The sequence below is a fragment of the Chlorocebus sabaeus genome, chromosome 21 (genome assembly GCF_047675955.1).
Source record: "Chlorocebus sabaeus isolate Y175 chromosome 21, mChlSab1.0.hap1, whole genome shotgun sequence".
Taxonomy (NCBI): Eukaryota; Metazoa; Chordata; class Mammalia; order Primates; family Cercopithecidae; genus Chlorocebus; species Chlorocebus sabaeus.
In genome coordinates, this window is record NC_132924.1 from 55859170 (window position 1) to 55879962 (window position 20793).

General features: G+C 43.5%; 1 non-coding gene across 3 annotated transcripts in view; it reads left to right on the forward strand.

Annotated features, from left to right (window-relative positions):
* LOC103226510 (uncharacterized) overlaps positions 1-20793 on the forward strand; it is a 41496-nt gene that overhangs the window by 3389 nt on the left and 17314 nt on the right. For 2 of the 3 annotated variants that reach the window (XR_012090357.1, XR_494882.3), the window contains exon 2: positions 17069-17170. This is a non-coding gene — a transcript (uncharacterized protein). Of the gene's footprint in view, positions 1-13105; positions 13177-17068; positions 17171-20793 lie in introns of all 3 variants that reach the window. The other variant, XR_012090358.1, reaches the window with a different exon arrangement.

The following is a 20793-nucleotide window of genomic DNA, read 5'->3' on the forward strand; positions in this document are numbered from 1 at the left end:
ACCCCCACCCTGTGCTTGTCTATGTTTTTCGCTTTATGCTCGCAGGTGCACCGCTTTCCTCGCCAGCTTCCTGCAACACTGGCTGCACCCCAAGCTGAGTATGTCGTGGCAGGGCCTCGGAAGGTCCCTGCACTTGAGCACCGTATCCAGAGCGCAGCAGCCTCTATTTGCAACGGGATTTTTTTTTCCTCGTTTCTTTGATAGCTGAGGAAGCCGGGCAGGCCGAGATTGTCCGGGTTGTAGCTTCAGGGCTCTCAACCTTCCCCTATTAGTTACTGGCTAAAATCCCTGCACTCTGTTCCAGTGAAGCAGCTGCACTGAGGTGGTAGTTGTGGCACATGGTAAAGGTCCTGCTGAAACCTGCTGGGCGACCCAGGCTGGGCTCAGAGACAGTCAGGGGCTGGGAAGTGGAACGAGCGGGCGAGGGGTCCCACTTGGTGTGATATATCTGCGCTTGCGGGATGGAATCTAAACTTCAGGCCTGACTATCAGACTTTCCCGCCAGTATCGAGAATGGAAAATTGGAGAAAGGAAAACAGATAGTGTGACCCACACACAACATGCCAAGGTGGCGCGCCACGAGTGGCTGCCAGGTGTGGACTCTGCCACCGGCCACGGCGCATAGAGTTCGCGGCTCAGAGGCTATTTACCGCAGGGCTTCTTCCGACAGTCATTTCTCTCCAATTGAACGCGGCAGATTGGCTTCCCAGTCCTTCATTCTGGTTTCAAGGGTGACGGTAATGAGCTGAAGTAAGGCGGTTGGAGTCACTCTCGTTTGCACTAGTCCAGCCCGCACCTCCAGCCCTTCAGGAAGGGGCAAAAACTCAGGATCTTTGGGGCCTTGCAGGAAGGCGCACACCTCAGGGGCTCCAGGCCCCGGCGCCGGGTTAGGCGCCAGCCGGGTCCTGGCTCCTGCTTCTTTGTCTCGCCCGCAGGGGAACGCGGGCCAACCCTTGCGGGTGGGAGGAGGAGGGCGGGCAAGGCCCTCGAAGTCTTTATCATTCAAAATAAAAGTAAACCCTGCTATCTGGGGTAGGAGGCCCAAGGCTCTTTCAGGGCATGTAATAGGTGAGGGTTATATTCACTAGGCAGGATTTGAGGCCTAAGCTGCTTTTTGCTTTTCAAGGTGTTGAGATGTTGGAATTTGTATTGCGAGTGTCAATGTTATTTAGAGAGAAATACTTGTGTATTGCCAACACAAGACCTCCCGGGTCCGCCCGAGGCCACTGTAGGAGGAATGGGCTCTTGGGTCAAAGAATCTCCTGCTGTTCCTGGTCTGGACCGGTGTTTGCTCACGCATGTAGACCTGGAAATGCTTTGGGGTGCCCAAAGTGGTTTTGCAGCCTCACGGACTGTAGAAGTACATTCAAACCAGGCAGGACCTGCATGGGTTTGGTTGCTAAGTTGGGCTCAGTTATCACTTTAATTCTAAAGAAATTAGACCTGGATAAATGGCCTTTGAATTCGAAGAAATAACTCGGTATTGATTTACATAGCCCCTTCTCAAAGGGAGACATTGGTGGAAAAAAAACCTTGCTAGTCTTTTCCTCATTCAATATACTGTAAAACTCTGTTTGTGTATGTATGTAAAAAAAGGGTGCCTGATATCCTGGAAACCCGCACAACTTTCTCCCCTCCCCCAACACACACACAGCAGTGAAAGCTCTAGGGCACATGGGAGCTGCCTCTTGCCAGTGATGGCATCTTCAGGAGTTGCCAAAAGTATCAGTCTACACAAGGAAACACTGAGTTTGGTGTTCTTGTCTGTGGTGATAAGCTGTATTGTCCATATTAACACCCTTCTCTCTTAGACTCCCCCAAATCCAGTTAAAAAGTGGCTTCAATTTACCCCATGTTTAGAAAGAGTCTTACTTAAGTTTGGGGATAACATTTTCCTCATCTCTCTGGTCCTGGGTCCCAAGAATAGGCAGCTAGGAAACTCTGACATGACACTGGCTCCCACAGGGGGTTTCACAGAGTTTTTCAAGACTATCCAATTTGGAGAATGTTAACTATGCATGTCCCAACCTACAGGCTCCTGCTGCAGGCATTTTCAAACCTGGAGTCCAGTGGAGTTATGAAAACAAAGCTAACCAGCTCCTCAAACTAAATATCATTTACCTTCTCCATGACTCCATTCCCAAGTGTGTGAGCACTCAAGGCTTTCTTAATAGAGGGAGCTGATGCACTGGGCCCAGAATTGATTCAGGAGAAAAACAGCACATGTTTCTACCTTCCCTAATTTTAGGATTGTATACAGAAGTCGGCCTGCTTGTCTGCCCTCTCCCCTCAAATCCTCTCTTTTTTTCTCTTTTAACAAGCATAGGACCCCACTCCTAATACAAAAACGCTCCTCTTTCTCTAAGCCCAGGAAAAAAAGGGCTCGACAGTGTTTAAACACTTAGAATAAAACAAGGTAAATGCTGATGTCTGTCTTTTCAATCTGTAGGCTATGCTAAGGTTGAGCTCTCCATATTCGCCCTGATGGGAAATATATCAGGGCAAAGAGAGAAAGGAAGGGGTGTTAGAAGTCAGCTTTAAGCAAGCCAGTCTTTGGAAAGCAGGGACCCCTGACCATTGGAGGATAAATACAGCCCTATAGTAGTAGGGAACAAGTATCAACAGGAAACAGTAGACTATTTTTAGGCATAATAAGGAGTTAATATAGCTGTCTTCCTAAATGCCTCCAAGCATCTTCTGTTTAGTTCCTTCATCCCTTCATCAGCAGTAACAATAACAAGGTCACAGAAAATGCCTGATATTAAAGGAGAGCCCCACTTGGGACAACTCTTCAGGAAAACCTGGGATGAAAACATCCCCTTGCTATGATGTCAGTGCTCTTGTTATAACAGAAAAATAAATGAAAACCATTTTTCATGAGAAAGAGAGAGGGTGAGTTTGTTTTGTAACTGACTACTCTTGTGATATATATGAACTGGTGACTTTTATACTCATACCTGTTCATAAATACTTCTTATCTCCTTTATTTGGGAACATCCCAATAAATGGAAAGGTAATTTATTAGTCTTTTAGCAAAAGTTTTTTTAGAGGGCAACAGATTTGAATGCCCTTAGAAGAAGCTAAGGTTGTTTGTTTTTGTTTTTTCACATCCCATTCTCCCATTTCTCACATCCCATCATTCTCTCTCTCTTTCTCTCTCTTCTCTGTTTTTTTTTTTCAGAAAAGAGACCCCTTGAAAACACACACACACACACACACACACACAACTAGGAGAAAGAAAGTCCCTTTCCCACTACCCTGGGAATGGAATAATAATTATTATTTTTTTTTCTGGTAGGTTTTACAAATTTTGTACAGAGAACAAAAACGCTCCTCATCCCTTTCACTCTGTTGAGTGGGGCCCTTCCCCCACAGAGCTCAAAGCCTTCAGTTCTTTACACATTGAGAAGTTGTGTCCATTTTACTGGTTCATATTTGGATTCGCTCTTTACTCACACATACGTTGTGAGGAGGGAAGGAGAGAATGGGACAAAAGCAGGGGACATAGAGAGTTACAAAAAGAATATAACAGAGTGGACAAAAGAGTATGAGTATGAGTCGGCTTCCTTTTGTGTTTAAGTTTTCTTCCTGGTCCTATTTGCTAGGTACCATTGCCCCACAATGCTAATTGCACAACAAATGAACAAAATGAGAGCTGATAAAAGCAGTCCTGTTACCTGCAGATCTACACCATGTATATTTCCTCTAGGGTCAGGAGGTGGAGATGGGGGTGGAGGTAGGACTGGAGGTGGGGGTCCTAGACCCCCCAAACCAAGCTCTTCATCCACTAGTCTTCTACACCTTTCTCCTTTTTTCTCCCCATTTCCTAACCTACTTTCCCCTTAAACAGCCTGGGCATCACGCTGCCCACTCTAACAGCTGCTAAGTCGAAGCAGGAGAACCCTTAAAAAAAAACACTACACAAGAGGTCACCCTCCCCAGACAAAACGAGCCACTTTAAGAGCGATGCTCAGGGGGCTCAAAAGTCTGGGGCCCAAGAGTTTAAAAAGCAAGGGTAGCATTTCAGGATATCAGTTCAGCAGTCTCAAAGAGACAGGCAGGAGTCCTGGGCTCTCCATGGAGCTGGGATGAAGGAAGGGACGAGGGACAGGAGCCGGGAGGCCCTGCAGAAGCAGAGGGCGACTGAACGCTGGCACCGCAGCTGGCTCCCACACGCTGCCGTCTGCGGGGAACCAGGGGCCCGATAATGGAATTCAGGAGGCAGAGATTCTCCGGGAGCCAGCCACTGTCTTGTACAGATTTGTAGAGAAACCCTCACTGTAATTAAAACCGTACAGTCAGATTAATTCAATGTGTTACTCGTCAGCGTTTTTAATAGTAAAAATCCGCTTTAAAATTGAATTAGGGTTGAAGAAAATTTCTGCGAGACTCGCCGGATTTGCCAGCTTTCATTGAAGGCAGCCTGGGCAGGACTTAGGTGGTGAATGCATGGTAGTGTCACTCCCCTCCCCCAAACCTCACCATCCCCGACTGGGGAGATGGATATGGGGATGCGGGGGCTGAGCAGCCCGGGGTGCCAGTTTGGCCGCTAGGCTGGGTCTGGGGCCTGGGGTTAACTCTTCTGAGCTCAGGCTATGCACAGATTTTTGACACCCAGGATTACCCTCCCTTACTACCCTCTCTGTGAAGTTCACTGCTCGGGAAAGGCGGGGGGTAGAGAAAGAATAGAGCCCTACTGTATCTTGAAGCAATTTCCCACTGTGTGTTGCCGCGGGAGCTGGAGGTTGGAGCCCTCACTGGCCGCTTGAGTGACAGACAGGAGAAAGTTGTGGTTCTCCCACGTACCCCCCACCCCCTCGCAAACCTTCCAAAAATTAAGAGCATTATTTCAAGCGCACTGTCAAAATGTCTCCCAAGCTTTGATTTGGCTGGCCGCCCCTTTTTTCCCTCCCCTCCCCACTCCACATCCTTTGCGTTTCGCGTGGTCGTGAAATAAAAGTTAGTATTATTACGCTTTTCCTTTTAAAGGTTAGACACCTTGGAGCTGAAAACTTGCTCCAAAGTTCCTGCGAGATGTGGCAACTGAGTGCTGAGAGGCTCTCACCTGAGAGGGGCTTAGCGGTTAGGATAGAGAGCTGACCGGGGTCTTTCTCGAGGCTAAAGGGCTTTTTAGGGTTCTAGGCTCCGTCTTCCCCCACGGATCCGGCCATTTCTGTGGGCTCCTGGGTTGCTGAATGCACAGGGGCACGCGCACACACACACAACCTGGGACGCAAATTCTCTAACGAGTTAGTCACTTCATCAAGCCTAGGAAAACAAAAACCGCTGTGGGTTCCTGTTCCTCCGGCAACAGCGCGCAGACGCTTTAATTGCCGCAAATTGTCACTCTGTCCCCTTTTCATTTTCTCGCTCCTTCGTTTATTTTTAGTACACTTCAAATGCCTACACATTTCCCTAGTAAGGAGAGCGCGGAGCAATTATTGCCTTTGGCTTCAGGGCCTGCTTTGCCAATCACTGAATGGGGATGGAGTAAACAGGGCAAAAAGCGAGGTGCGTTATTGGTTTTGCCTATTTCAGTCTAGGACGGTAAATAACTCTCCCTACCGCTCCACCCCTCCTTCTTTGCTGGATCCCAATTATCTCCAAGAAAGGAGATGCGCCCCCCTCCCTTCTGCCCCCCATCACACCCCACCCCATGTGCGCCAAATTTTACTCGAATCCAGCAAATCCCGTCAGAATTGGCTGGTTCCTCAGAGATTAGTTAGGAAGAAAATTCCACAGGGACCCAACTCTTAATTCTGTATTGAATAGAAAGACCCATCCTGGCAGGCACTTTTCCTACCCCTACGCAGGAGCATAGGGTCTTTTTTCTTTGAGGGCTACTTGGGAAATAGAGGCCCCCAGGCAGGTGATAGAGAGGCCCCAGAGGCCCCTTCTCCATCAAGGCAAGCTTTTAGATTGGTTTAGAGCAGTTCGGACTGTCTGTTAGAACGGCTATCAATTGACATTGCTGTTGTTCTCAATATTAGGCAGGAATTCTTAAAGGAGAACTTTACGTTTCACGGTGAATACTACTGAGGTCCGTTCTGCACCCTACGGTTTCTTTTCTCTGCTTTCACGGGACAAGCAGAGCACTCTGGGATGGGGAGGGAGGCAGATGTCTGCTGCAGCAGCCAAGGGGGAGGCATCAAGCGTCCTGCAGATGGATCCGAAACAAATCAGTGCGGGATTAATTTGTGTGTCCACTCAATTGTCCCCAACTGCAAAAGCAGCGTGGGCCGCGCTTGCCAGGGCAAGTTTGAGTTACTTGCTTGACCTGGACGCGCGGTGTTGGCCCTGCCCCGGCCGCGGCTGGCTGAGACCTGGGACCTGGGACCTGTCAGGCTCCAGGGCCAGCTAGTAGGACGTTTTAAAGGAAGGCAGTGAATATAAACTACTTCATTCCCCCCTTTCTCTCTCTCTCTCTCTCTCTCTCTCTCTCTCTCTCTCTCTCTCACACACACACACACACACACACACACACACACACACACACACCTCCTATTTCTTTTTTATGAAAACATTTACAAAAAACCTAATTTCAGATCGTGGAAGTAAATTTCATGCTAGAATATATTTTACAAAACATGTAATCTTTCGAGGCCGGAAGATGTTTAATTAAAACCATACTTGACAAGTTGAGTTTCAAAGCGAAGTCATACCAGTGCGGAAGGCTAATTCATATTCAAGATGTAGCCTGTAATTCAAGTTGTTTGAAAACGCCAGCCGGGGCAACGTGCAGCTAGCTCTGCTTGCTACCTGCCCAAGCGCGGGTGGACTCCAGAATCCTGCGCTTGGAACAATCGCCACCTCCCGACCCCCAACCCCGCCCCTGCCACGCTCAGCTGTCAGCTGCCCTCCGGTGCACAGGTTTGAGTTAGCTCCCAGGTCGAGAGAGAGGGAGAGAGTGGGAGAGGAAGAGAGAAAAAGAGAGAGAGAGAGAGAGAGAGAGAGAGAGAGAGAGAGAGAGAGAGAGAGAGAGAAAGAAAGAAAACCTTCCTGGAACACCTTTAGTGTCCTTAAAATAACTCCCGCAGGGCGGGGGTGTGGGGGCTAGGCACGCGGGACTCACTGGGGGAGCAGGGGAGCGGGGGAGCAGGGGAGCAGGTAGGGGCAGATGGAAAAGATACCTCCTGGAGGCTCATGGGACTGATGAGGGTCCTCAGCCTCCTAGTCTCCTTCTTGCCTCCTGGCTGACCCATGCTAGAGGAAAGGGAATCCCCCCAAGCTACCTTCAATCCTAATAAGCCCAAACATGGGGGGTGGGGTAGGGGATTGTTCCGCTCATCTGATTTGTGGGCACAGCTCTGAATCCTCAGGAAAAGGCAGCCTCTGCACAGTAGACTGCATGTCTGTAGTCATTGTCCTCAATAATTTCCCTCTTTAACCTCCTTTGCTGTTTCCTATTAATTTGACCAATCTTAAATCAGAGGGGCTTGCTACGTAGAAAGGAAATGCTCCCAGCTCAGTGTGTGAATATATATATATAGTTTTTTAATCAACTAGCCTTGCTGGCATAGGGTACTAACGGCCAGCCATGACAGTGGAGGATGAGAAGGAGCCAATGGGAGGTCAGCACAAATGTGAGACAGAGAGACTTTGCAGGGCAGTCTAGGTGGGAGCTGAAGCTGCCTTAGAACAGCAGCTCCAGAGCCTGAAGTTGTGGCCAATGATGGGTTCCTGGTCACTGTCGAGAGCCCACAGTGCAGTGTCCCTCTCTAGAACCCCCAGCCTGTTAATCTTTTCTTCTTCAGAGATGACAGTGAGTTGTCATCAAAGTTAGCCTTATGGATGATCTGAAAACCTTAGAAAAAGACCAGGACATGAATTTGAGACTTATGTTCATTCAATTTTACCTAAAATGCTCAAGAAGAAAAATTTCTTCATTTATTCCAGCCACTTATAGAACAAGGAAAGATAATTTTGCTTTAATTGAGGACTGTGACAATTATTGATTGGCTAATGGACCTTTATTATGGTCTATATTTCCTTTCAAACCTACCATTATTATCCTATTCCTTAAAGCACAAAGAGAAGTCTAAGAAAAAGTGTTCTAAAATCCAAAGCGTTCAAGAACTATTTTAGACAACATGGCTATCTCATTTTGCAGCCTTATAAGATTGAAGCCAACACTCTTTTGATTTTATTGGGCCAGTTTAGAGAAAGCTTACCTTTTTCAAAGACAATCCCAAAATACTATTGTGAGGAAGTTTGTCATTCTATACAGAAACTACCAGCTGGCTTTTCTGAAGGTTCAGTAGGTATCTCCTTCTTTGAAAATAGACATGGCTATTGGAAGCTATATGCTTACATGATATGTGATGTAATACTCATTGGTCAAATAATATTGATTTTAGATGAACAGGTAATGCCTTGAGGTCACTTTTTAGTGTCTTGCATTTTAGAGGACGGGGGTGGGGCTCTGGTTCACATTCTCAAAAAAGGAAGAAAAAGCCATGTTATAATCATAGGCCTGGAGGGTGACAAAGACCTAGAGACAAACAGAGGCATTGCTGAGGTGCTTTTAAGCATGACATTGTTTAAGCTGAGTACTAAAATGTATGTACTTGACCAAATGTATTCGAAGCCTAATCCTACAATAGAGACTTGTGAATTACACAAAAGTGGATAGGAACTGCAAATGACAATCCCCACATGTTTTATTTCAGTGAGAACAAATGGTTTTCTTGTCACAGAGTATGAGCACTCTTAGGGACGCTGGAGGCCCATGTGTAGACAGCAATTCTGGTGGGAATATATAGTGAGAAGAATATAAGGTGGTTGGTTGGTAATGGTCAGAATGGTGCTGCAGCAAGGACAGGGAGCAGCCTTGGTGTGCAGAAGGGGCAGAATGGGTAATAGTTCCCAGCTGACCCACCCTTTCTTTAGCACCAGAGAATCAATCTCATCTTTCCCGCCTCAGAGCTTGAGTGGAGACAAGAGGCTTAGCCATGGTGGTGATTCATGCCACTTCTCTACCTTTCTCTTTTCTGTCTTTCTTAAATTAGCAACATTTCACAGAGGAGGGAGCTAACACATGGCCCTCACCCCAAAGACACTTTGGTGTCTGGGAAAGGGAGAGGGATGGAACACAGGTGTTCTAGTTTCCATCTCCCTGGCCACCACGTGTGACTGGGGATGAGGTGGAGAAAGAGCAGGTTTGGGTTGCTTTCTCAGTATGGGTTGTTTTCTCAAGCCAGGCCTGCACAGGTAATGTTTCTGCTTTTGAGGCTCATTTGGTTAATGAAGTAGGTGTGATTTTCATGTGACAGCTAAGGCTCAGAGAGCTTCAGCTTTGGCCCAAGCCACAGGGCTCCGAAGGCAGCAGTCCCAGGATTCCTTGACTTCCTGCCAGGGCTCTTTAAACAGCCCCCTCTCTCCCGCCTTCTAACTTTTTCTTAAATTCCGAATACTTTAACCCTTGCTTGTAGTAATGTATTTGTAGTTCTAAACCGTGTCAATTTCCTACAGAAATCTTCAGTGTCTAGGCAAGAATCAATACTAAAACACTCTTTTTTATTTTTAAAGTGGGTTTTAAAGGCCTATTGTGGGGAAACCGAGATGTCAATGTGACCTGGAGGCACAGTAGGAGCGAAATTCCATTGGCGGCAGCGGCACAGTCTGGGCTGCGCCGCAGTTAGCTCACGTGCGCGCCTTATCAAGCAAATCCGACGGCCCGGGCATGCGCACTGCATCCCTCAGGTACCCGCCTTCGTCTGGTAGTAGGGACTAAGACTTCCAGATGCGCAATAATTAGGTTTCCTCATTAAACAAAGGTTTCCCCATCATTCCCTCCTCCCACCGTTCTCAGCGTGGGAGCTCCTCACCAAAGCAAGCTGCTTACCCGTCTCCCCCAGCCCCACCTCCCAGTCCCCGACCCTACTTCATCTTAGGGTCCATTTAGGGCCCTCTGTCTTCCTCACCATCATTTTTTTTTCTTTTGACCTTCTATAAAGGATATTAAATTAGAATATTCCCCTTGTTTTAGGTCCCCTTCCTCATCTCTCCCTCCCAAAGTTAAAAAATTCCCTACCGATTGATGGATCCTGGGTGGGAAGAGGGCTTCAGCACCAGCGCTGCCTGGACCTCGGCCCGCCCCGCCCCTCCCTGGCCGTTTCGGTTTCATGCCGAAGTGCTGAACTTCGGTGTCCCAGGAACTCCACGGGCACTAGAGCTAGTCGTCGGCCAAACCCAATCCCCCCCATCTCCAGGCATCAGCCTAGGCCGCTAAGAAGCCCAATGCGGGCATCTGTAGCCCCTCGACCACCCCCAATCCCAGTGTGGGGGGCGCTGCTCTTCGATTCTCAGCCCCCACCTCGGGAAGAAGCGTACTACGCAGGGAAGGGCTCCAGGAGTGTCCTTTCAACTCCTCCAGGACCCCCTGTGCGGGCATGGGGACCTCAGGGATCCATCTCCTCAGGGCAGGAGAATGTCCTTTTCTGGAAAGAGATTTCAGTAGGCGAGAAATAGGCACTGTTACGTTCGAAGTCCCCTGCGGGAAAGCTCGGTGGCAAGGTTTGCAGTTGAGCCTGACCCGCGCTCGGCATCACGGCGAGGACCGCGCCCACACGCGCCCCTGGAATCGCAGTTAGCTCTTTCTTCCTGGTAGAAACAGGCATCGCTGCTCCGGCTTTCAATTACTCTCAGCTTACCTGCAGGGCGAACCGATTTGTATTTTTCCACCAGAAACCTCCTGTCCCGGATACCCCCAAACTCCCCCTTCCCCCTCATCCAACCTTAACCAGGAGAAGGGAGAGATAAGGGTTTGATTCTCTGATATGACACGAATAATTGTCGCATCATGTAACTTCCTACATCTTGGTTTTAATTTTCAGTGAACCAAACAAAGATATTTGCAATTTTAAAATAAGCACTCGATTTAATAAATGGGAACATTGTGCAGGGAAGACTGTGCTCCCCCCGCCCCCCGGCCCCTTCAGAAGACGTTATTAGCTCTGACAGCATGCCGCTCAGGTTTGCGGAGAGGATTTTGTAAAGGGATGACAGACAGGAAGGCCAGCAATCATGGGCTCCTTGGGCTGAAGCTTTTTTTCTTTCTTTCTTTCTTTTTCTTCCTTTTTTTTTTTTTTTTTTTTTTTTTTTTATCAGAATGTTCTGTTCGATGCCATTTATCCTTGATGATAGAAAATTGCGCTGTTGCCAGGACGCTGCTGCTGCCGCTGAAATAGAGGGCAGGAGCCACATTTCCATTTTCCGGCTTGAAAGCTATTCAAATGAATTTGCAGGGGAGTGGGGGGGGGGAATCTAGCGATAAACAAATGAGAATAAATCGAGTTCCCCTTTCCATTCTTTTCTTTAAATGGGTAGCTCTTCATTTCCGATATAAAGATTTTTGTTCATCAGTGTTTGTGAATATCTGGGAGATAGTGTAAGCCAACGCACAATTTATTTTGATGCTCTTAAAGTGACTAACCACATAAACATTTAAAAAGAAGTGCATGTCTAAATATATATAAAGTATAAGAATTATATATACATAGATCATGTACATAACATACCTTCACACAATTCCAAACTACAATGAAAGATAAACTCTTTCAGTAGCGTTTCAATTCAATATAATTTGCAAGCACTGCTGGCTATTGATAGTTATGGACTTCTTACTAGTTGTGTATATACAAGTATTGCTAGACGGGATAATTTTTAAGGCCCTCCTTCCATGTTATGTATTTCAGGATACCATATAATTTAATTACCCTGTACATCTTAACTAATTTAAAAATCATCTCTATAAAGATATACAGATATACAGATAGATATAGATAAAAATTATCCTCTATTATATGTCTCTTTTAAGTTAATTTTCCAAATTTACCTTATAAGTTTTGTTTCTAAGTTAGGAAATACAAAAGAGTTGGTATGCTGTGACTCTAAAAATATGAAATAGAGGCTGAAGCCTGTGCTTCCCTTCCTTAAAACTTAGATTCTTTGTAAGTTGTAAAAGATCATGTATTGAACTCAAGCGATCACATCCAAAACAGGACATTTAAAAATGAGATCTGAAAAAATGCAACTGATAACACACTCACACTCTCTCTCTCTCTCTCTCTATATATATATATGTATATTCTGTCTGTCTCTCTGTCTCTCTTTTCTCTCCCTGTCTCACTCTCTCCCTCCCTCTTTTTCTTTTTAAAATAAGCTCAGGTATATATATAGTCTAATCCATTTCAAAGGCCTGAATTCTTAACTTTAGAAATCTCAGATTTGATCTCCATACAGAATCCGGCACAGAACTGGTGAGTTGATTTCTGGACTTGGAAACCTCATAGATATTACATATCAACAAAGATCCAACCCTAAAATCTGGGTTTGCTTCTCCCTTGACACACACCCACACATCTATATATACATACACAAACACACACACTCATATATACACACACATTAGCAATGTCTTGACAGAAGCTATAAAACTTATGGGGCCCTCACTGTGTTTTAATAATTAAATAACTGTTATTGAATTATAACACTAACGTTTTGTTTCAAAGTTATACAGGCTGTTAGGAAATTTTCAATGATATAAAGGCCTTTAAGACGCAAGGACTAATTGTATTCGAGATTTCAGATAGTTTAAGCTTTTAAAAAAATCCGACATTTTTAAACTTTACATTTTTAAAATAAAGCATGGGTCCCTCCCTACTATGATTTTAGCTACGTGACTGTTTCCCCGTGATAGGACACCGCTGGGCACACCAGGGCTGCACAGACAATAATAGTATAAAATTAGAAAGAGAAAGGCAGAGGGTGAGTTGTTATTGATATTCCGAACTTTTCCAATAGAATGTTCAGGCGACTTCTTCCAGGAAGCCACAATTCCTAGCTACAGATTCCGAACAATCCTCGTTATGGATTCCGAACAATCGGAGTTCAGCTGAAAATTTCCTTGTTAAGAAATTCAGCATAATAATGAGAAAACAGTTGACACCGTCAGATGAAGCTAAATAATGCAAGGAAACGGTCCAAGAAAGTCCACTTTGCTTGTTTGTTGTGGTGAAAACAGTTAGGAGGCGAGCACAGAGTATGTAGGTACTGAGATTCTGTCTCCTTTATTCTTGGCCCTGGGAATTGTGTTCTGGACCAGAAGCTTCACCATCCAACTCCTTCTCCAGTTGAAGCAACTCACAAGGTTCTTCGGGTGAATTTCCCCTTCAGGTAGGAACTTGGGGTGGGCAGTGGGAGTCCGGCGCCACCAGGACCACTGGGGCGAAGGTGTAGGTGCTGCGTCGCAGCTGCAGGCGCTCCAGCACGTGGGACCCCCTTCCCAACTCCCTAGAAAGAGCCTGACTCCAAGCTCCCCGCATCCTCCGGCTCCACGCGGGACTGGTATAAGGGACGTTAGGAAAAAGTAGGTGGAACCCCCTTGGGTGCCAAGGCGGGGGTTACGCAGCAAGGACCCCCGGTACCCCGGCGTGAGGTAGTGTAGAGACCTCTCTCCCTGGTCTACCCTGCACTACCTTCATCTCAGGTCACCTGTTGGGCTTTGGCGAGGAGTACTGAGGACAGGTTTAGAGTGTGGCCTCCAGGCAGGGCAGGAGAGGAAGGGGGAGGAAATGGTGAGAGAAAAGACAGGGCGAGTGCTAACCTAAAAGAACTTGGAAGAGGGAACACGAGGAAGTTGTCCAAGAAATTCCGTACCCTGTGAAAAAGCAGGGCTCAGCTGGTTGAATGGGCTGCAGGTGTTGGGACTTCTTGTTGTATGGGTGTCTTTGTGTGGCTAGGCTTGCAGAGTTGTGGAAAAGTTGAGCTTTGGGTGGAACTGTATAAGCCGAGAGTGGAAACCGTGGGGTCACATTCGGGGCTGAGAAAACCTTCACCCCCCGCCCCGCGATCCTGTTCTCCTATAGAGTACTGAGTCCAAATAAAATTGCAAATTGGGCTACACTGTGGCGCGCCCTCTTCTAGGTAATGCAGGTAAAATCACAGTCACGTTTTTGGAGGAGGGGAGTTTCTCCCTTCCCAAGTAGTGTGTATACTAAGCATTAAAAATAAAAACGATTTTCTTTTCACCTTCTGAGCTCCCAGGAATATGGGACTTGCCTTTTCTTCAACAAAAGAGCAAGCAATTCTGAAAGGCTGCAGAAACACTCACCCTTTAGGGGTTCCAGTATCCAGGAATGTAACATGCAGTGGAAACACAAAGCTCAACATTTTGATATTTTAAAAGATTTCCCCCTTTTTAAAATCCTGCTTATAAATGCCTGGTTGTAGCAATGTGAAAGTGCTTTCTTGTGAAAACATGCAGCAGGGTTCCCTTCCCTTTTCATGCATACTAGCAGCTGCAAAACATTCCAAATGAGCTAAAAGGTCATTATGGAGACTATTAATAAGATGGCATTCAGTGCTGGCCTCATCAACCAACCGAAAGTCTGCCCCAGAAAATGAGAAAAGAGAAAGCAACAGTGCTTACAAAGTACTCTAAATTCTGTATTGCCTTCCAAATCCCAAATAACTTTTCATTGTTAGCTGTCCCTTGTGCTATTAACCCACCCCACTCAAGTTCAGTTTCCCCTGTGTTCAAGGGCTGCATTTGTACTTATTTCTTAAGTCTCCAGAACTTTGAGATGTGCAATGCAAACAGTAAAGAATCACATTAATCATGCTTTGATCTCAGAAAGGAGATCATAGCAGAGGTCGGGTCACCACAGAGATAGGCGCTGCTGTGAAAATGAGCTTTCGTTTTTGCTTTTTATTTATTTTTTTCCTTCAAGATATCTCCCTTGGCTTCAGGACATTCATTGCTTGCAAACTGGAGGATTGTCAGTATGAACTAAGAATAACTCATAATTTAAAAGTGGGACAATTAAGCTTCTTAGAGCTGTTTTTTGTCTTATAAATCTAGATTCTGGAGTTAAGGTACTCACCATGTCTATTTGGTTATTTACATAAACACATTGGACCATATTCCAAATACATGCCCCAAACACAGCCTCCTCAGGGACTTAATTGCCTAAAAAAAAAAAAAAGTTGTATTTTCTCTGCTGCCTTTTACCCTGGAGTCCTGTAAGCATAGAATAATGGTAGTTAATCTGCTTAGATAATTTAAGACTTAAAGATTAGAAGGCCTATATTGACAATTTCAAAAATTCAAGTCTGAGTGCTTTGGCTAAGCAAAGCTTAGGAGATGACAGGTGTGATAAAAGAACTGCCAAAAACTAGACTTTATTAAAACTAAAAAGTGTGATGTTTTTGTGGCTCTGAAAGAAATGATTGTTATAATGCTCACTCAATCCAAATGTGTCCCTAAACAAACAACTACAGGGGTATTTTATTTTATGCTACCTGATATTTATACACAGAATACAGCATTTCTCTCTGCTTGCATATACACATGCAGATAAATTTTATAGTGCTTTTCAGCCCACATCCCATATATATAAATATAGTTAATCAGTTAGTATAGTTAGTATAGCCGAGCTACATTCTCAACACAAGTGATGTGTGCATAATCATAAGAATTTGTGCTAAACACACATCCTTCCCCTCATTTCCCAATTTGCTGTGGTAGCATCAACATATCACAGGAGGCTACTTATGAAGCTGTAGCTGCCACCCAGCTTTCTTCAAAATTTGTAGATTGGGAGGAGCACATGAAGATATCTGAATTTGTTAAAAATGCTATTCTCTTTCAAATTATTCCAATTGAAGTTGATTTTCATTTAACCTCAATGGGCCAGTCTTGATGACAGCTGAAATCACGCTGACACCAAGGCTATCCAAATGCTTTTACTTGCAGGACAAAATACATTAAACTGCTTCGCTTCAAATATGTCCTTTTGAAGTGATTTTAGACCTGGTTTGGTAGGAGAACTCAAGTGGGAAAAGAAAGTTTAGGGAGAAAGAGGGCAAGGAGAGGAAGCAGGTGAAAGAGAACCACATGAATAGAAAGTAGGGGAAAGAGAAACCTTTTGGGGCCATAGATTATGTACTGTGAATTGTGGAGGATATTTTCACATTCAATATCTGCTCTCACCTTAGTGGCCTTCATTTTTTTTTTTTTTTTTTATCTGTTCTTCTAAATCTGCTACCATTAAAGTCAGGTTCTAGAGAATATGTAGTGGAAGCTACCAAAATATCCCTTTAGGAGATGTTGAGAATGGGTTATTGGATACAGATGCATAAAGCATTTCATTAAGTGTCCCAGAATGCTTATTTTGGTGATATTTAGCTGAAAAATGTATGTGCTCATATGAGCTGATTTTCATTTTGTCTTACTTGTGACTTAATCTCTTTCTACAGATTACTTTATAAGCTGACTTTACCCATATTTTGAAGTGATAGATATTTTCTTTCCAGAGGAGCAACAAATGTTGGTTACTTTTTGCTCCTTAAAGATGGCAGTAAACATTCCATCTTAATTATATTTAGAGTTTTGTTAAAAATTTTAATCTTTTCAGTCCACTGTCTTCCTTTTATCAGTATCCCAAAAGCCTGGCATTTCATATGTGTGTAAGGAGAGAGAATAGACCTCCTTGTCTTCTTAATTAAAGTTTATACAGCTTGGAGAAAGTAGTAATTTTCTAGAAAATTAGATCATTTTAGATCACCATAGTTCCACTCTTCTCTCTTAAATATGGTTCTAAGCAAATCTTACCCTTTAAAGACCATCAGTTAAAAAGCAAAGATTGCTGGAGAAGTATTCTGAATTTAAAGTACTTAGATTTAGAAATCTGACCCTGCTTCCATGAGAGTAGGTATAAATGATAAATCCTACCCTGTATGTATGGTGTGACAACCCGTGTTGGTTTCTGTATCGCATATCAGAGTGACACATGACACTTCCCATCCCTGCTTATTGGAAACAGCATCATTTTAACTTCTCTCCTCATTATGGGGGTTGTGATTCACATGCACATAGGTCCTTCTTAAGTCGTGATTCCTTTTCTAAACAAGATAGAAACCAAATTTAACAAGGACATAATCAAGGTATTGAACCAACGGATTTTTTAAATGACCAAAAAAGGAGTCATTTTCACATTTAAAAAATGTTATGCTTACTTTTAGGAGATTCACCCAAAAGTTTTTTGTGACTTTTCATTGCCTACAGAGGACAGACAAGCACCACTGTGGAGGACAAGCACCACTGGGGAGGCAGTTAGAGTCTAGTGGCGGCGGGGGACTTTAGAGTCAGACTGCTGAAAAATCTTCAGTAAGTTATTTTACTTCTCCAAACCTCAGTTTCTTTCAGTACAATTGGAATAATAATAGAACTGGTTTAAATGGTAATGGTGGAATTAAATGAGACAAATGCCTGTAAAATGCTTACCAAGATGCTTTGTGAAAAGTAAATGTTCAAAGAATACTAGTTAATGCTTAACATTAGCTTTAATGTAATGTTTAACAAGGCCTTTTAGTTTCTACTTATGCATATACTATCCCCTTATTCTGGAAAGCCCTCCCTGGTTCATTGCCCACCTGGCTGACTTCTCACCTCTCCAGCTCAGCTCAAGTGACATCAGCCCTGGGGAAATCTCCAATGCTTGGAATTAGGTACCTGTTTTTATGCCTCCATAGTATCCACTGCTTATTTCTTTTACAGCATTTTGCAAGTTTTTTTTTTTTTTTTTTGTATTATACTTTAAGTTCTAGGGCACATGTGCACAATATGCAGGTTTGTTACAAATGTATACATGTACCATGTTGGTGTGCTGCACCCATTAACTCGTCATTCACATTAGGTGTATTTCCTAATGCTATCCCTCCCCCTCCCCCCACCCCACGACAGGCCTGGGTGTGTGATGTTCCCCTTCCTGTGTCCAAGTGTTCTCATTGTTCAATTCCCACCTATGAGTGAGAACATGCGGTGTTTGGTTTTTTGTTCTTGCAATAGTTTGCTGAGAATGATGGTTTCCAGCTTCATCCATGTCCCTACAAAGGACATGAAGTCATCCTTTTTTATGACTGCATAGTATTCCATGGTGTATATGTGCCACATTTTCTTAATGCAGTCTATCATTGATGGACATTTGGGTTGGTTCCAAGTCTTTGCTATTGTGAATAGTGCCACAATAAACATATGTGTCTTTATAGCAGCATGATTTATAATCCTTTGGGTATATACCCAGTAATGGGATTGCTGGGTCAAATGGTATTTCTAGTTCTAGATCCTTATTGTAATTGTTGCTTTATTAATCTGTCTCCTTTTTTAAACTACAAGTTGTAGCAAGCACAACATAATATTTATATTTCTCAGAGCTCACAACTGAGCCTAATGGATAGTAAATAATATATGTACACTGAAAGAATATATATTCAATTTTTCTTTCTGTTTTGTTTACATTTATAAATAAATTGCAACTGGATGGATTCTTCTGTCTTTAGCTTTTTCTAGCTAGTATTTCTCAAGATGAGTGCTCAACTTTGGGAGGTTAAGGCAGGAGGGTTCCTTGAAGCCAGGAGTTTGAGTCCAGCCTGGACAACAAAGTAAAACTCCTCTCTCTACAAAAAAATATATAAATAAATAAAATAAAATAAGAATTAGCCAAGCATAGAGGTGTGCATATGTAGTCCTAGCTACTTGAGAGGCTCTCTTGAGCTCAGAAGTTTGAGACTGCAGTGCACTCTGGCCTAGGTGACAGAGCAAGATCCCCACCTCAAAAAAAAAAAAAAGAAGAAAAAAAGGAGTGCTGAAAGGATCCTATTATTCTCCCTGAGTAACTTTATGAAGAGGTTTGATTGTGGGCTCCATAATGAATTCTTGACATTTTCAGGACAAACTATTTTTGGTGAGTTTCTATCTTAATTGAAGAACTTATAAACATGTTGGGTTACCTGTCCAATCCTCAGACATTCGATTGTACTATTCAGTATATGGTTTATACATCTTTGTTGGATGGTGATTTGGATTATCGACTTGAGTGCTAATAGGTTTCAACTACCACAATGTCCTAGCCAAGTGGGCTTCCAATGAATCCAATTATGTCATCACATATTATAGTTAACAGGGATTGGAGGGATCATAAACATTTCAAAAAGCTATTTAGATGTATTTCACTGGCATCTTGGAAGCCTACAACTGTTGAACAGAAATACAAGGAAGCCCTCACTGTCTTAGACTAATTTGAGGGAAGACCAGTATAAAGTATTATATGTCGGAATTATAAAATATTGTAATCTATTATATATAACATATTTACATAAGCCAGGGATTAATATTCTGTGGCCAACACTCGTAACTGGATCTGCTTTAATTAGTAGGCCAGAATTCTTTGTCTTTATTTCATTAATCATTAGAAACAGTTGTTACTGAAGTGTTTGAAAGCAGTCTATTTCCTTAAGGAGATTAATCACCCCCTGCAAAGCCAATTTAATTAGATCTGTAAACTCTCTTCCACCAAAGGGAAAGTTAAGCCAATTCCCCAACTTGGAGTTATCAAATGTTTCAAAGGCACAAGGTGTAAATTAACTAGGTTTTCCTGGAATAACTTAATAAATATATGTGTTAAGTGATGATAATGATGATTCCTGCTGTTATGCTCGTGTAAACCATAATTAATGTTTATAACCTTTTCCCTAGCCCCCTTGAAAATTAAGTTAAGCACTACAAAATTACAAAAGAAAAAATAAATTTTACACCATTGTGAGAACATTAGAATATCTATTAATGGTAAAGGGATATTCAGGTTTTCAAACTAAAGAACAAAGTAAATATTTTGATTTGGTTGCAGATTCAGAGAATGAACCTCACAGAAAGTTATAAAAAGAACGTGGGGAGGGTCATGCAAGTCTGTTTTCTTGCACCCAACCAAGGCACTCTGAAGCCATTATAGAACCTATACTGCTTGACATCCAAGACAGTGCTAACCCCATATGTTTCCATGAAGGATTTGAAGTGGCTTTAATAACTGACATACAAGACAAAACAAATATTTTCCTCAGCCCACTCTCACTTTAGATTCAAGCTATGGAGCTGCTCACAGCAGGCTAACCAAGAAATTTCTGCCAATGGAACTGATCATTAACTGGTTTTATTATTAACACAGAGAGCATGCATAAAAAACTCTTGATTTCTTTTTTCTATGTAGGTAATGTTGGTCCAGGAAAAGACAACATCTTTCCTCTTTCCAAATATCAAAATTAGTTTTTGTCACATAAATATGGCCTAAGTAGTCCATTTATCAACCATAGTTAAAAGATATTCAAACAAGAGTCTACAACTTCTTTTGGAAGCCTATTCCTTGTGGTTGCTGAAAGGATAGTGTGAAAACGTTATTGTTTCAGATTGGACCTCCCAAGCTTGACTGTGAATTTTTATGCCTGAGTATGTAAAAAACTCCAAGAAAAACACAGCCCAAACCACCACATTTTGCTTGCTTTCAGGTTCAAACCCTATAAAACCACCACATTTTGTATGGTTTCCACCCCAAACCATGAGTTGGCATGAGATCTCACTAGACGTTCTGCTCAGGTCTAACTGAAATGTTTACCAACCTTGACAATGTTTTTTGTGAACTTGTCACTTATTTGGAATGCAGGTGAAACAAGCTGAGTTCTCAGCAATAGTTGCCTCATTTTGATTTCTTTACCCTATCCCCACCACCCAACTATGGACATGGGGCCATTTTGTTGTCCTCGGTTAATCATTGTTACTCCTTCTGTGACATTCTGCTGATGCTTGCCTTGGACCTTTCTAACACTTTTCTTCCCCTCAAAACTTACGTCTTCTGTGTATCATTCTCCCAGGTTATGGACTTTTTTTCTTTTTTCTTTTTTTTTTTTTTGTGAGACGGAGTCTCACTCTGTCGCCCAGGCTGGAGTGCAGTGGCGCGATCT